The 14,357-nt window shown below is 44.9% G+C and overlaps 1 long non-coding RNA gene across 1 annotated transcript; it reads left to right on the top strand.

Moving 5' to 3' along the window:
* Positions 1 to 3,956: 3,956 nt before the first annotated feature.
* Positions 3,957 to 7,733, top strand: LOC310850092. Its single transcript, XR_014567217.1, has 2 exons — positions 3,957 to 4,073; positions 6,892 to 7,733. It is a non-coding gene; the product is annotated as an uncharacterized lncRNA (long non-coding RNA).
* The last annotated feature ends 6,624 nt before the right edge of the window (positions 7,734 to 14,357 follow it).

The raw sequence follows: 14,357 nt of genomic DNA, 5'->3' as shown, positions 1-14,357 counted from the left end.
GTCAAGGAGGGTCGGGGGTGAGAAATGTCGCTACTTTCATCTGAGGAATGTGGGAGGGTATGATCTCCATTCATTATTATTTTTTAACCACTGTAAATATGGAGACCAAATAAGGTCTGCTTACTAAATCATTTCAAACAGACCAGTCCAGTTGGGTTGGATTATATGAACCTGGGGCCCAGATTCAACATTCATGAAATCCAGCACAACATTTGCACCAGCAGAAGTGGATTGTCCCACAGGAAGTACTGGGGCTACAGCAATCAGCTGTGCAACCAGCCACAAAAACTGTGGTGGCTTCCTGAATCTTCTTTTGCAAGAGCCATTCTGCTAGCACAACCAGCACACCATGAAGAGACTTTAACTTAGCATGACAATGAACTCCTCCCATGATTATAGCATCTTAAAGTCACCATAAAGCAAACTGTCTGTCATTAAAACATGCCAACAGTAATATAACCTGCAGCCACTATATGGCAGTACGAATGGGACAAAAGCTAACAAAGTATATACGTCATAGAGCCTACAAATCTAAAGTGCACACAGTTAATGTATTACTTTAACCTTCATATCAAATGAAACAGTATTTGTTAAAATAAGCAGACCTACAGGCCACGCACAGGAGAAAGTCATTTGGATGATCCAGAAACACAGGCCCCACACACACGGCAGTAATCAATCCACATTTATTGTCCACCCTAAAAGTTTCAGATACAAGACAGAAAAATTTGACAGCAGTTCTTTCTTCAGTCTCTACATTGCTGGGTTAAAGGTTCTTCAAGCCATGAAGACAAGGGTGAACTTTCCCAGAGTGGAGATGGAATAAAGTAGATGGGGTGTGTACTAAAATGCTGGTGGGGATTTTATTTTTTTTTAAGTAAATTGATATGGAAATAACCAATCAATCATGTTATTTGTATGCCACCTTTCCAAGATTAAAACCATGCTCAATGCAGCATACAATGAATTTAAATATTACAGTGGTACCTCGCAAGACGAATGCCTCGCAAGACGAAAAACGCGCAAGACGAAAGGGTTTTTCGTTTTTTGAGTTGCTTCACAAGACAATTTTCCCTATGGGCTTGCTTCGCAAGACGAAACGTCTTGCGAGTTTGTTTCCATTTTCTTAAAACCGTTAATACCAGGGTGCATCCGTGCTTCGCAAGACGAAAAATCCGCAAGACGAAGAAACTCGCAGAACGAATTAATTTCGTCTTGCGAGGCACCACTGTACATAATTATAGACATAACAAAATATGCCATAAACAATAAAGACATCAAAAAGTACATAACCAAACTGAACCAATTCCACATAAATCATAAGAAAATCTAAAATGAGAAACTGAGTGAAACCACAACTGACAGATTCACTCATCCTTAATCTCAATGCATGTACATGGACACTATCCTCTCATGGAGTGCCTGCCCACTGTCTCGCCAGAAGGTACATGCTCTGGTCATCTCCTGCTTGGACTACTGCAATGTGCTCTATGTGGGGCTACCTTTGAAGGTGACTCGGAAACTACAATTAATTCAGCTTTTAGCTGCCAGACTGGTGACTGGGAGCAGCTGCCAGGACCATATAACACTAAAAGAACTACATTGGCTCCCAGTACAATTCTACGTGCTGGTATTGACCTTTAAAGCCCTAAACAGCTTTGGCTCTGTATACCTGAAAAAGCATCTCCATTCCCATCGTTCAGCCCAACACTGAGGTCCAGTTCCAATGGCCTTCTGGTGGTTCCCTCATTGCGAGAAGTGAAGTTGCAGGGAACCAGGCAGGGAGCCTTCTCTATAGTGGCACCCACCCTGTGGAATGCCCTCCCATCAGAAGTCAAAGAGATAAATAAGTATGTGACCTTCCGTAGACATCCAAAGGCAGCCTTGTAATGGGAGGTTTTTTATGTGTGATGTTGTGTTGTGTTTTTGTATGTTTTGTTGGAAGCCACCCAGAGTGGCTGGGGCAACCCAATAAGATGGACGGGGTACAAAAAATAATTTTTTGTTGTTGCTGCTGCTGCTGCTGTTATTTCATGCCTTGCTAAAAGACCATTTTGAGCAGTTGATATTGTAGGACAATTATTATTATTTTCTCCTGGGAAAAGAATTGCTCCCCCTTTGGTATTTTTTAATCAATGGAGGGCGGGGTTATCGAATAGTCAAGTAATACAGAAAGTGGTGAAGAGCCTTTCATTGCTCTGAAATGTATTTTTATTTACTTTTAATTGTCTTCTTTTAGCATGATAGTAATTGTTACCGTTATTAATTACATTGATATACAACCTTTTCCAGGGACATTTTATCATATGTGGTGGGACTGTAATGTAATTTTTAAAATTTAAGAAATGATATACAATGAATTGAAGAAAATGTTCCATCCAACATTTGTTAAAAAACCCGAAGCATTTCTGTTAGGGATTGCAGGGAAAGATCTGCCAAAGAAGTTGAAAAACACCTTTATGTATGCGACAAGGATGAAAGACTGAGGAAACCCCGACTAAAGAACTATGGCAAGAGAAATTGATGGACTATGCAGAATTGGCAAAACTGACACGTAAATTACGGGACAAGGATAACTGTGACTTTAAAGATGAATGGGAACCTTTTACAAAGTAAGGTACTTAAAGATGCAACAGAGTGAATTGGACACCTTGGCAGGTTTTGAATAAACACTCACAAACTTTTTATCGATAACAACCAGTTAGACAAATGAAGGATCCATACAACTTTGTAAAATGCAGAGAATAGCTTTTATAGAGAAATCAGAGATTGGAACTGAGGGAAGTCGGAGGGGGGTGGGGAGGGGAGTTGTTTTATGGGAGGGAGGGGAAATGGGGGGAAATTAAGGATGATATATGTTTAAGATAATATGTTTTGTTTAAATTCCTAATAAAAAATTAATGAAAAAAAGAGGGGGGAGAGATATACAGTGGTATCTCGGGTTACATACGCTTCAGGTTACATACGCTTCAGGTTACATACGCTTCAGGTTACACACTCCGCTAACCCAGAAATAGTGCTTCAGGTTAAGAACTTTGCTACAGGATAAGAACAGAAATTGTGCTCCAGCGGCGTGGCGGCAGCAGGAGGCCCCATTAGCTAAAGGTACTTCAGGTTAAGAACAGTTTCAGGTTAAGAATGGACCTCCGGAACAAATTAAGTACTTAACCCAAGGTACCACTGTACAACCTTTTCCTCCAAGAAGTTCAAGAGGGTGAAAATGTTTCTCCCCCTCCCACAACAACCCTGTGAGGTGGCTTAGGCTGAGAGGCAATGGCTGGCCCAAAGTCACCTCACTGACGGGAACTGCTTTCCTGTTTTAACCGAGTAACCACACCAGCTTGCTTGGATTATTCATTACCTAACCCCTCATTCTACCCACTTCCCTTCCAGATAGTGAGAAACAGGAAAGTCACCGAATCAAAGATCCCGAGTGATACCCAATAGTCCGTTGAGCAAAGAAGAAGAAGAGCCCAGAGCCTTTCACTGCAAAAGGCAGGCATCCTGAAGGAAGAAGATTCAGAGTGGTTGGTCAGGTGCCACCTGAGAGAGAGAGAGACGGAGAGACAGCAGGTCACCCATCAGCTCATCGGGGCAGCCAGAACAGAAGAAGGATGGAGAAAGGAGAAGAAACTCTTGTTGCAGAACTGCAAAGTGGGATAGAAGGAGGAGAGCAGATGAACACAATGAGCAATGAGAAGCCACCTATCCCCTCTGGAGAAGACCAGGTCAACACCATGAGCAATGAGAAGCCACCTATTCTCCCATCTGGAGAAGAACCCTCACAAGTGTTCGATCCACTGATCCCGCCTGCTGGGCCAGCACCACCCATGGATTATGGGACACCCCACATGGGCTATGGGGCACCTCCCCCTTTCCAACCCCCATACCCAGTTTATTATTCCCCACCTGGTGCAGGGTCCACAGTAGATCCCGTCCTTCAGCCACCACAGACCATCACCATCACACCTGTACAACCCTGCAATGAACCCGATCACCTGGGCTACTCCATCTTTACCATGCTCTGCTGCTGCCTACCCCTTGGTATTGCTGCCTTAGTTTACTCTCTACAGGTGAGTGTGCAAGAAAGAGGGAGGGAAGGAGGGAGGGAAGCAGTGTTATGGGCACAAGGGGATTCCCTCATGATAAAATATCCAGGCAAACAGTTAAGCTTTAAAAGTAAAGGTAAAGGTACCCCTGCCCGTACGGGCCAGTCTTGACAGACTCTGGGGTTGTGCGCCCATCTCACTCAAGAGGCCAGGGGCCAGCGCTGTCCGGAGACACTTCCGGGTCACGTGGCCAGCGTGACATCGCTGCTTTGGCGAGCCAGAGCCGCACACGGAAACGCCGTTTACCTTCCCGCTGGTAAGCGGTCCCTATTTATCTACTTGCACCCGGAGGTGCTTTCGAACTGCTAGGTTGGCAGGTGCTGGGACCGAGCAGCAGGAGCGCACCCCGCCGCAGGGATTCAAACCGCCGACCTTTCGATCGGCAAGTCCTAGGCGCTGAGGCTTTAACCCACAGCGCCACCTGCGTCCCTAGTTAAGCTTTAGTTTTTACTAAATTCAAGCTTGTTTGCGTTTAGGTGAGTCAGAGCCTTCCATTCCCAGAGGGGGCCAAGCTCCCCACATTGTCCTCAGTCAATTGTCCATTCCTCGGGGGGGGGTCATTATCTTTGATGAACCAAGATCCTCACTTGCCAACCCCTGATCTACACCTCTTATGACATTATACAATGGTGCATTGTATTAGATTTTCCAATCATGCAGAGACAATGCAAAACAAAAGCCAAAGCAAACATTGAGGTAATAATAATAATAATTTTTAAAAAATAAAGGTTGCTATGTTGAACTTATCTAGATAAAGATCTCGAAGTATATGGATTTGACTGTCCTTGTTATACGAGTTCCTAATGAAAAGGCCCATTTTTCAGCAAAGTAGTCATAGTTCTGTCTGCCTCCTGTCACCCAAATCAGATTAGTCCTTTTCACCATCGAGGCTGTGTACCAGACTTCAATCAGCTAATTTTTCGAGGTCAGCAATTGAATTTCCCCCGAATTATAACCATAAGCATAAATTATGGGGATGCTTACAAGGGAGCCCAACTCCATGAGCATGAAAGGAACCCTGGCTGAGGGAGCAGATGTCCTACTTTGCATCCCAAGTCCCATCTTAAAATAAAGGAAGGAAGAGGAGGCAGTTGAAGTTGCCCTTCAGCAGTGAGCAGCTGGACAGCAGACTAAGCAGGGGTGATGCTTGAGACCCATCTTGGATGCTCCACCCTGGTCATTTTCCTTTTGCCCACGCCCTTCTTTCTCTTGCTGCTGTAGTCCACCAAAAGTTGCCTCAAGCAATGTCTGGCTGCCTTGAGTCCTTGGGTCCCTCCCTGGGAGTGGGGTAGTCAAGGTTTTCTTGGCTGTGAGGAGAAGCCCAGGTCGGTACCTTTCTGGGGTCAAAACCAGCAGGGTGAGTTGTGCTGGACCATTGCAGCAAAAAAGGAAAAATCCACCTGCCCTTCTCGGGAGCTGCACAGATCCAGGACCAAAGACTTCCCCACCTTAAAGCCTGACTGGCTTATTGTGTGGATGCCACAGGAAGGGCCACCATCGCCAGCCTTGTGATGGGGGGCTTTCCCCCTGGAGTTGTGCAGCTTCCGCAGATGAGAGGGTGCAGGCAAGCAAGCCTGGAGCTGGGACCTGGTCCAGCCTCCTTCAATGGCTCAAGCTGCAGCCTGTCTCTGTCTTTCTCCTGTAATCTCTGCAGTGGAAATGCTTTGGAACTGAGTATTCAAAGGCACCCTGGTGGTTCCCCGCAAGGAAGAGCCTCTTGTGGTTGGTTGCTCTGTCCTAACTCCTCTTAAGGGGTCTCTGATCAGGGGAGGGGGTTCTTGTGGCTGCTGCTCCCCCCACCCAGCAGCTTCCAGATTGTGAAGGAAGAGGGACAGGGCCCACACAGACGTCCAAGATTCAGCCATGACATGAGGGGCATACAGTAGCTAGGCAGGAGGTCTAGGCTGACTCTTCAGTTCCTGGTCTTAGCAGCCCTACTGCCATCAGGAGATTGGGTGGGGTGGGGCACAGCCTCTTGAATAGCACAAAAAAGTATGCAGGCCCTGGAGTGAAGGGGCAACTCTGTGGGCTGAAATTCTTGAGAATCATAGAATTGACAAGTTGGAAGGGACCCCAAGAGTCCAACCACCTGGAATGCAGAAATCTCAATTGGGTCATACATGACAGGTGGCCATCCAACCTTTACTTAAAAACCTCCATTGAGGTTCACCACCTCTCGTGGGAGTCCATCCCACCGCCAAACAGCTCTTACTGTCATCAAGTTTAGTCAGAATCTCCTTTCTTGCAACATGAAGCCATTGGTTCAGGACGCACCCTCAGGAGCAGGAGAAAACAAGCTTGCCCATCCTCCAAGGTTGGGCTTGCAAGCTTTAGGACCATTACTTTAGGATCCACGTCTCTCACGGAAGGTGTGGAGATGTTGGAGATGGCGCAGGTATGGCAGGTGTGCATGTGAGGCTGGAGTGCCCTTGGTACGCTTTGGACAATGGGCCAGGCCAGAGATGAAAGGTTAACCAGTGTGGTGGTTATCCAGAGCCAGTGTGGTGTAGTGGTTAAGAGCGGTGGACTTGTAATCTGGTGAGCTGGGTTCGCTTCCCTGCTCCTCCACATGCAGCTGCTGGGTGACCTTGGGCTAGTCACACTTCTTTGAAGTCTCTCAGCCCCACTCACCTCACAGAGTGTTTGTTGTGGGGAGGAAGGGAAAGGAGAATGTTAGCCGCTTTGAAACTCCTTCAGGTAGTGATAAAGCGAGATATCAAATCCAAACTCTTCTTATTCTATCCAGTTCATCCCAGGCACTTTCACTTATCTCTCTCCCCAGACCCGAGATGCCAACCGCATGGGAAGGACCGTGGTTGCAAAGCAAAAATCCAGGCACGCACTGAAGTTGGGCCACTCAGCAGTTGGCATGGGGATTGTATTCCTCCTTCTGAACATCATCCGGCTGGTGCTTTTCCATGACAAGAACTGAAGATAAACTGTGCATCGTTCATATTTGTAATGCACCACACTCATGCACACACACACATATTCATGACACACGGCTTTTCAGCCTAACCTACCGCTCAGGGTTTTTGTGGGGATTCAATGGGAGATCTGGGGCAGAGGCACCGGAATGGGGTGCAAGATGCCTTGAACTCCAATGCTGCGCCACAGTGGGGAACATGGCAAGGTGCAAATGCCATAAACTCTGCACTCCCCCCATTGAAAGCTTCCAGTGTAGAATAAACCAAACTTCTTAAAGATATTATAGTCTCTGCTGCATCTTGATTCTCAACCATGGCTCAGCGTCTGGAACCCCTGATATCTTGCTGCTGCCCAGCAGAGCGGGGGGACAGGGGGGGACACAACCTTTGTACCTATATAAGCAGCCCTCAAAGATGCATTTTTTAAAAAAAATTATTGAATTTTCTGTTTTACATTTTAGAATATTCATTTTTACATCCTTAAGATAGCAATGACTTCCCTTCTTCTCTTTCCGTGGTTCATTTTACATATCATAAATCCCTGCATATTTTACAGAAACTATACCATTCAGTATTCCATTATTACGTCCATCAAAACTTATTTACACAGTTGAATTTATCTTAGTGCTGCCAGCATTTTCAGCTTTGCACAGTTATTTCCCATATATTCAATAAACGTTTTCCAATCTTCTCTAAACGTATGTTCTTCTTGTTCTCTTATTCTATACATTAAGTCTGCAAGCTGTGCATATTCTGTCAACTGAAGTTGGCACTCTTCTTTGGTTGGGACCTCACTCGTTTTCCATTTGGGGGCTAACAAAACATGGGCCGCAGTAATGGCATACATGCAATACATGTTTATTCACTCCAATGAATTCCTAATTCTGCACCAGAGTCAAATTGACCCATACTTTGCTTTCCTTTTAATATATCTCAGTGCCGTCCTCCTTCTGCTGCCAGCAAGGCTGTAAGTCCAGCCTTGGTAGAGGATCTTGGCAAAAGCTGTTCTCCGGCAGCAGCCAGCTCCCAGCAAGGGAGGATTTGCTTGCCTTGATAACAGGCTGAATGAGTTCCAGCTGCTCAGCTTGAAGCCATCATTTCGGCAGCAATCCTGCTGCAGGGAAAGGACCTTGGGGCTGAGGTCTTAGAGAGTGCGGGAGGCAGTTCCAAATGACCCCCAAGATGCATTATATTGTGAGAATTTACTTGCAGAAATGTGTGCATTAGTCCAAACAGAATACGGAACTATGTTTCTTGGGAGAAATTCACACTAAAGTATGGGTGAATTTTCATGAGGATTTTAAAAAATAAAATAAAATTGTTGCAGAAATGTGGAGAACCAAATTTAGGACTGGAAAAATAAAGAACCTGGAGAACCAAAATTGACAACTTGCCCGTTCCTGGCCAGCATTCGGGCCAACTCCATTCGGGCCCCTGGGTGCTTGAGCACCCACAAAATTCCCCATGAAGGGGCTGGGCACCCACAAATTTTGGTGCCAGGGCCATGCACGCTGCATGGCACCCACAGCCCTGGGCACCCATGGTTGCTGGCCAAGTTGGCACTCCTGCTGGCCAGGACAGAAGCTACCCCTTATTGTGACACAGGAGATGCTTCCTGGGTTTCCTCCAGGGGGGCAGAGCCTTCCACTGAACACCTCAAGCATTTGATAAATACCAGTTTATTTTTGTTTATTTTTCCATAATTTATATTAAATTTTCTGTTTTACATTTTAGAATATTCATTTTTACATCCTTAAATTATCAATGACTTCCCTTCTTCTCTTTCCATAGTTCATTTTGCATAACATAAATCCCTGCATATTTTATGTAAACTAAACCATTGAGTATTCCATTACAGTGGTACCTCAGGTTAAGTACTTAATTTGTTCCGGAAGTCCGTTCTTAACCTGAAACTGTTCTTAACCTGAAGCACCACTTTAGCTAAGGGGGCCTCCTGCTGCTGCCGCGCTGCCGCCGGAGCACAATTTCTGTTCTCATCCTGAAGCAAAGTTCTTAACCCGAGGTACTATTTCTGGATTAGCAGAGTCTGTAACCTGAAGCGTATGTAACCTGAAGCATATGTAACCCGAGGTACCACTGTGTTACATCCATCAAAACTTATTTACACTGTTAAATTTATCTTAATGCTGCCCACATTTTCAAATATACACAATTTCCCCCCACAAACGTTTTCCAATCTTCTTTAAACATATGTTCTTCTTGTTCTCTTATTCTATATGTTAACATACCAGTTTAGCTTCAGAGATTTCCTCCCATTCACCATGAGTTGTGGCAGGGCTATCCTTTGCCCCCATTGCTTTGTATATCAAGCTGTTTGCTGCAAGTGTTGCTAGGAAGACAAGAACAAAGGTGATGCTGGCAAGGGCAGCAAGCCATAAAAACCAGTTTGCTAATAGTACCACATTATGCATTACAGAAGCAGTTATCCTCTTTATCAGTTTTGCAAGGGGCTTATTACGCAGCTTCTGGGTTCCAAGTAAATCACATAAAATGAGAGATTCTGCCAGTCACTATTTCATTCCCTGGCTCAGGAGCCTCTTAAATCTAAATAATGCAAAGGGGTGAAATGGCATATGGAAGCACATGGGAGTCTGCATTGTTTCAAATAGCCCCTGTCTCCTGGAAAACAATCTCATTAAGCTAATTGGCTTCATTAAGACAGAGCTGAAACAGTGGAGGTAACTGAACATAATGTGGCATGCAAATATTCTCCCTTAAAATGGTTGCATGGCCAGGGTTCCTGCTTTATTTTCTATCTCTACCAGTGAATCAGCAAAAGCTTTCAGATAATTTCATAGGGAATCCTAAGATATGGTTAGCAGATGTCCCTGTTTCCCGGAGACAGTCCCCGGATTTACAAATCTGTCCCCGGACAAAATCCGTCCCCGGAATGTACCTGGATTTCATTTAATGTCCCCGGATTTATATTTTAAGTGTTGTAGATTTATTAGTAGGGAATGAATGTTGTGTGGTTGGCTCAATGGCACAAGACATATGGGGACTTCTGGTGAGGCAAAATGGCGGGCACCATGGCAATGAGCAGCTCCTGAAGCCAGCCAGAGCCAACTGCGCCACCAGACTGGCTCCGGGCTGTTGAGACTGCCACTGCCAAGGGGGAACCAGGAACGCCCAGCACGTCAACTGGGAGAACCACTGAAAGACACACACACACAACCCAAATTGAGCTGGGAGCGAGAGTGCCCAGTCACCCAGCCGACTGCCCAGCAGCACTCCAGGGCCAGGAAAACCCTGGAGCCGACGGAGGGAGAAGGAGGAGAGGAGAAGGAGAAGGAAGAGAGAGAAAGTGGAAGGAGATTGTGGCCCTGATCTGGTGGAACGCTCTGTCACTAGGGACATCTTTCCGCAGGGTCTGCAAGACAGAGCTGTTCCACCAGGCCTTTGGCCAAGGTGCAGTCTGACCCCCCCTCATTCTGTAATCCTCATAGCACTCTAGCCCAATGGTTGCCATTAATTTGATTTTGAATTGATTTTAGAATGAATTGATTTTAGAATGTATTTCAATTAATTGATTGTGATTTTATGTAAACTGTGTTATTTTTACTGTTGTTAGCCGCTCTGAGCCCCGCTTTGGCTGGGGAGGGCGGGATATAATTTTTAAAAAAATATTATTATTATTATTACCTTGCCACGCTGCTGCTGCTGCCACCAACACTGGGGAGAGGTAGAAGAGCACTGGGAGGGCAAGGACACATGGCCAAGCCCAGGCCCAACCCGAGTCTACTCCACAGCAGCTAGCACTCCAAGAGAGCAGGCCCAGAGGAAGGCAGCGCAACAGAGGAGACCACAGAAGAGAAGTTATTACTTCTTTATTTTTTTAAAAAAAAACTTTTTAAAAATAACTTTTTTTCTCTTTTAAAAAAAAAGTGTGTCCTCAGATTCTTTGAAAAAAATCTGGTAACCTTATCCTAAGAGAACTTGGATCATTTCAGGTATGCTTCAAACGGTGCTGGATTACCCAATAAACAGATTAAACACACACTCAGGGCAGCAGCAAAATAAGGGCAACCCTATTTTGGGGGGGAAAGAATTTGGCATTTGTTATTTCAGAAGAAGTAATCATCATTTTCTGATGTTGATGATGAATAACTGTACATCTGAACACTCTTTTCCTCACCTAGGGGGGGAAAACTCCTCAGAGAGCAACCATGTTGTGGGGCCAACTTAATTCACTTTCCGTACTCTGTATGGAATCAGACATGTTTTGACAAGTGACTTCAATGAACTTATCCGGAATTTGGAAATCAGAAAACCGAGAAAAAAGAAGCTATTTTAATTGTAGCATACATGTAAGTTTTGTGTCATTTAAAAAAAAAAAAATCTTTTTTATTTTAGTGTTTATTTTTTATTTTTTATTACCTATCTGCAGGGGGCACTATAATCTCTTCAGTGCAGAGAAGCTCTCAAGGTCATAATCCAGCTCTGGCTTCAAAATGCAGTATCTCGGGAATGTTTAAACCGTTCCTCATCTCCAGTTGCACAGCAAAGCAGCCCAGCCCTAAGACAGCTTGTTTATGTCTTACTTTAACCATCATATTAAACTAAATACAGGCCTTTGGAAGCAATAAATCCTGCATGTTACACGCTGGAGGGAGCCATTTTGATGGGCTATAAACACAGCCGCACAGTATCACAAACAATCTTTATTTACATTCCTACCTACTCTTTGACGATAGATGGCAGAAAACATCAGCACCGTTGGCCTGTTCCAGCAAGAATCTTTTTATGCGCTAACTTGTTGGTTTTTTTAAAGCAAGGGAGATCTGATCAGAGAAAAGACCGTAACTCAGTGGCAAAGCATCTGCTTACATGCAGAAGAGCCCAGGTTTTTAAAAAAGGTTTTTATTAGCAATTTCAACATAACAACATATCAAAACATATCATATTCATTATTTTTTCCCATTCCGCCCCCTCAAATCCTCCCCCCCAAGAGACTTCCCTCAGCTCTTCTCTCTGATTTCTCAACCCATATTATTCTCTGCATGTTATAAAATTATACAGATCCTCACATTATCTACCATGTTATCGATCAATACATTTGTATATGTTTATTCAAAACCTGCCAAGGAGTCCAATTCATTTTGTTGTCTTTTTAAGTAATTTGTGAAAAGTTTCCGTTCTTCTTTAAAGTCACAGTTGTTCTTATCTGGCGGTTTGTATGTCAGTTTGACCAGTTCTGCATAGTTCATCAATTTCTCTTCCCACTGTTCTTTTGTCGGGGTTTCCTCATTCTTCCATCCTTGTGCTATCAAGACTCTTGCCGCTGTTGTTGCATACATAAATAAATTCTTTGTTTCAGAAGAGCCCAGTTTTAATCCCTAGCATCTTCAGGTAAGCCTGGGACAGAACCCTGCCTGAAACCTTAGAGAGTCACTGCCAATCAGTGTAGACAATACTAAGCTAGATGGATCAATGGTCATACTTGGAGTAAGTCATTTACTGCCACCTAGTGAGGGTCTGCCTGCATTCTGCCCTACCAGTTCCACTGGACAGCAGGCACCAATGGTTTGTATTGGGGGGAGGTCTTTTCACTTGATCCTGTAGCCTGAGACCTCCACGTTCAATCCAAAAGTCACGACTGCGAGGAGATAAAGGGGGAAGTGCAACTAGGAACGGACTGCTGGTTAATGACCCTGAATATAATGTCACCGAATTTATGGAAAACAAGTTTCATTATAGCTATGATAAGAAGTCTCCTGTTGCATCACAGGAGCTATTGCATCAGACAGCTGTCCAGAACAAGGCTCTCTTCCCAGATGTGTTGCTCAGAAGCTTCTGGAACAGAGAAGGGGAATTTTTGTCCCTTGGCTTGTTGTTGGACTCTGACTCTCCTCATCTCTGATAAGAGGTGGAATCCAGCACCAACTGGAGGACCACCGGGGATTTCCCATCCCTTCTTCTAGAAGGTGGCAAGCAGGGCATAAAGACAAATCCCATCCCTCACTGTCGCCCCCACTGTAATTGGTCTTCTAAGATATTGTGCCCCTAAGCATGGAGGTTCCTTGTTGCCATTGATGCTAATTTATATCTGCATGCATTGATTTATCATTCCTTTGCCCAGTTCTTCAGCCAAAAACAGCTCCCAGAGCAGCTCACAGGTAAATTTCATAAAAGCCAAACAAACCAATCTCAGCTCTCAGGCTTACGATCTAAAAGGCACAAAAGGAAAAGCAATGGGGAGGGTGGAGGGAAACTCAGCATTAGTTCTCAAAAGCTCTCCAGATGTCCTTTTATTTATATACTGCAGCCTCTGGGTGGTTCACGACAACAAAACGTAAAGCAATACCTGGCTAGTCAGGAAAAAAGAAAGAAGCTTCAAGCAGGCACATAGACCTGTCAACATAAAATAACAAAAGTACCCAAGGGAAAACTGAAATCAAAAGTGGGGATGCCAGAATCTTTGCTGGAAGGAGGTCCCACAGCATAGGACCGGCAGCCCCAAATCTCTGACTTCTGGTTTAACAATCCCTTTCCCTGGGGTAAACAGAGCTGTCCCAAGACATTTTGGCACCTGAGGCAAACTGCAAAAATGAAAGGAAGGGGGGATGAAGATCTGCACCAGGAACAAGGGAGGGAATCAAATCAACATTGAGAAGGGTTGGGGGTGAAGGAACAAAGGGCTGGGAGGATCCCAGCAGGAGCTCCTATTTGCCAAGAGGCTGAGGTGGAGGCAACATTGGCGATTGACTGCTGAGGAGGCAGCAAGTCCAGGCCGACCCTGTCAGGGGGAATTGCGGGAGCCAACTCCTAAGGGCCAAAGTCCCTTTGCTCATATATATATATATATATATGCAGGTTTTGGTGTCCTCGGGTGTCTTCCCGTGTAAAAGTTGGGGTGTCTAGGCGACGTTTCGACGAGGTCTCACTCGTCATCTTCAGGCTGGTGCTTTCGGCTTCTTGTTACTGGAACAGAGCGGGATCTCAATGTTTGAGTTCCTATAAATACTGTAGAGGGGGTGTGGTGTCTAGCCTCCAATGTTCTGGGCAGAGAGGAAGCTTCCTCACACATCTCAACAACTTACACCCCAAAATACAATTCACTATGGAAATAGAAGCCAACAACCAACTTCCCTTCCTTGACGTCCTAATCTACAAAAAACCTGATGGCTCCCTAGGACACACTATCTACCGGAAAAAAACACACACCAACCGCTACTTACATGCACAATCACACCACCACCCTGCACAAATAAACTCCGTAGCCAAGACTCTCATCTCCAGAACCAAACGCCTGGCTGACAAAGACCACTTGACAACTGAGTTACAGAATCTCTCAAATGTG

The sequence above is a fragment of the Podarcis gaigeae genome (genome assembly GCF_964106915.1).
Source record: "Podarcis gaigeae genome assembly, chromosome: 8".
Lineage (NCBI taxonomy): Eukaryota > Metazoa > Chordata > Lepidosauria > Squamata > Lacertidae > Podarcis > Podarcis gaigeae.
The sequence above is the reverse complement of the archived record's forward strand: the minus strand, read 5'-3'. Positions and strand labels throughout refer to the sequence as shown.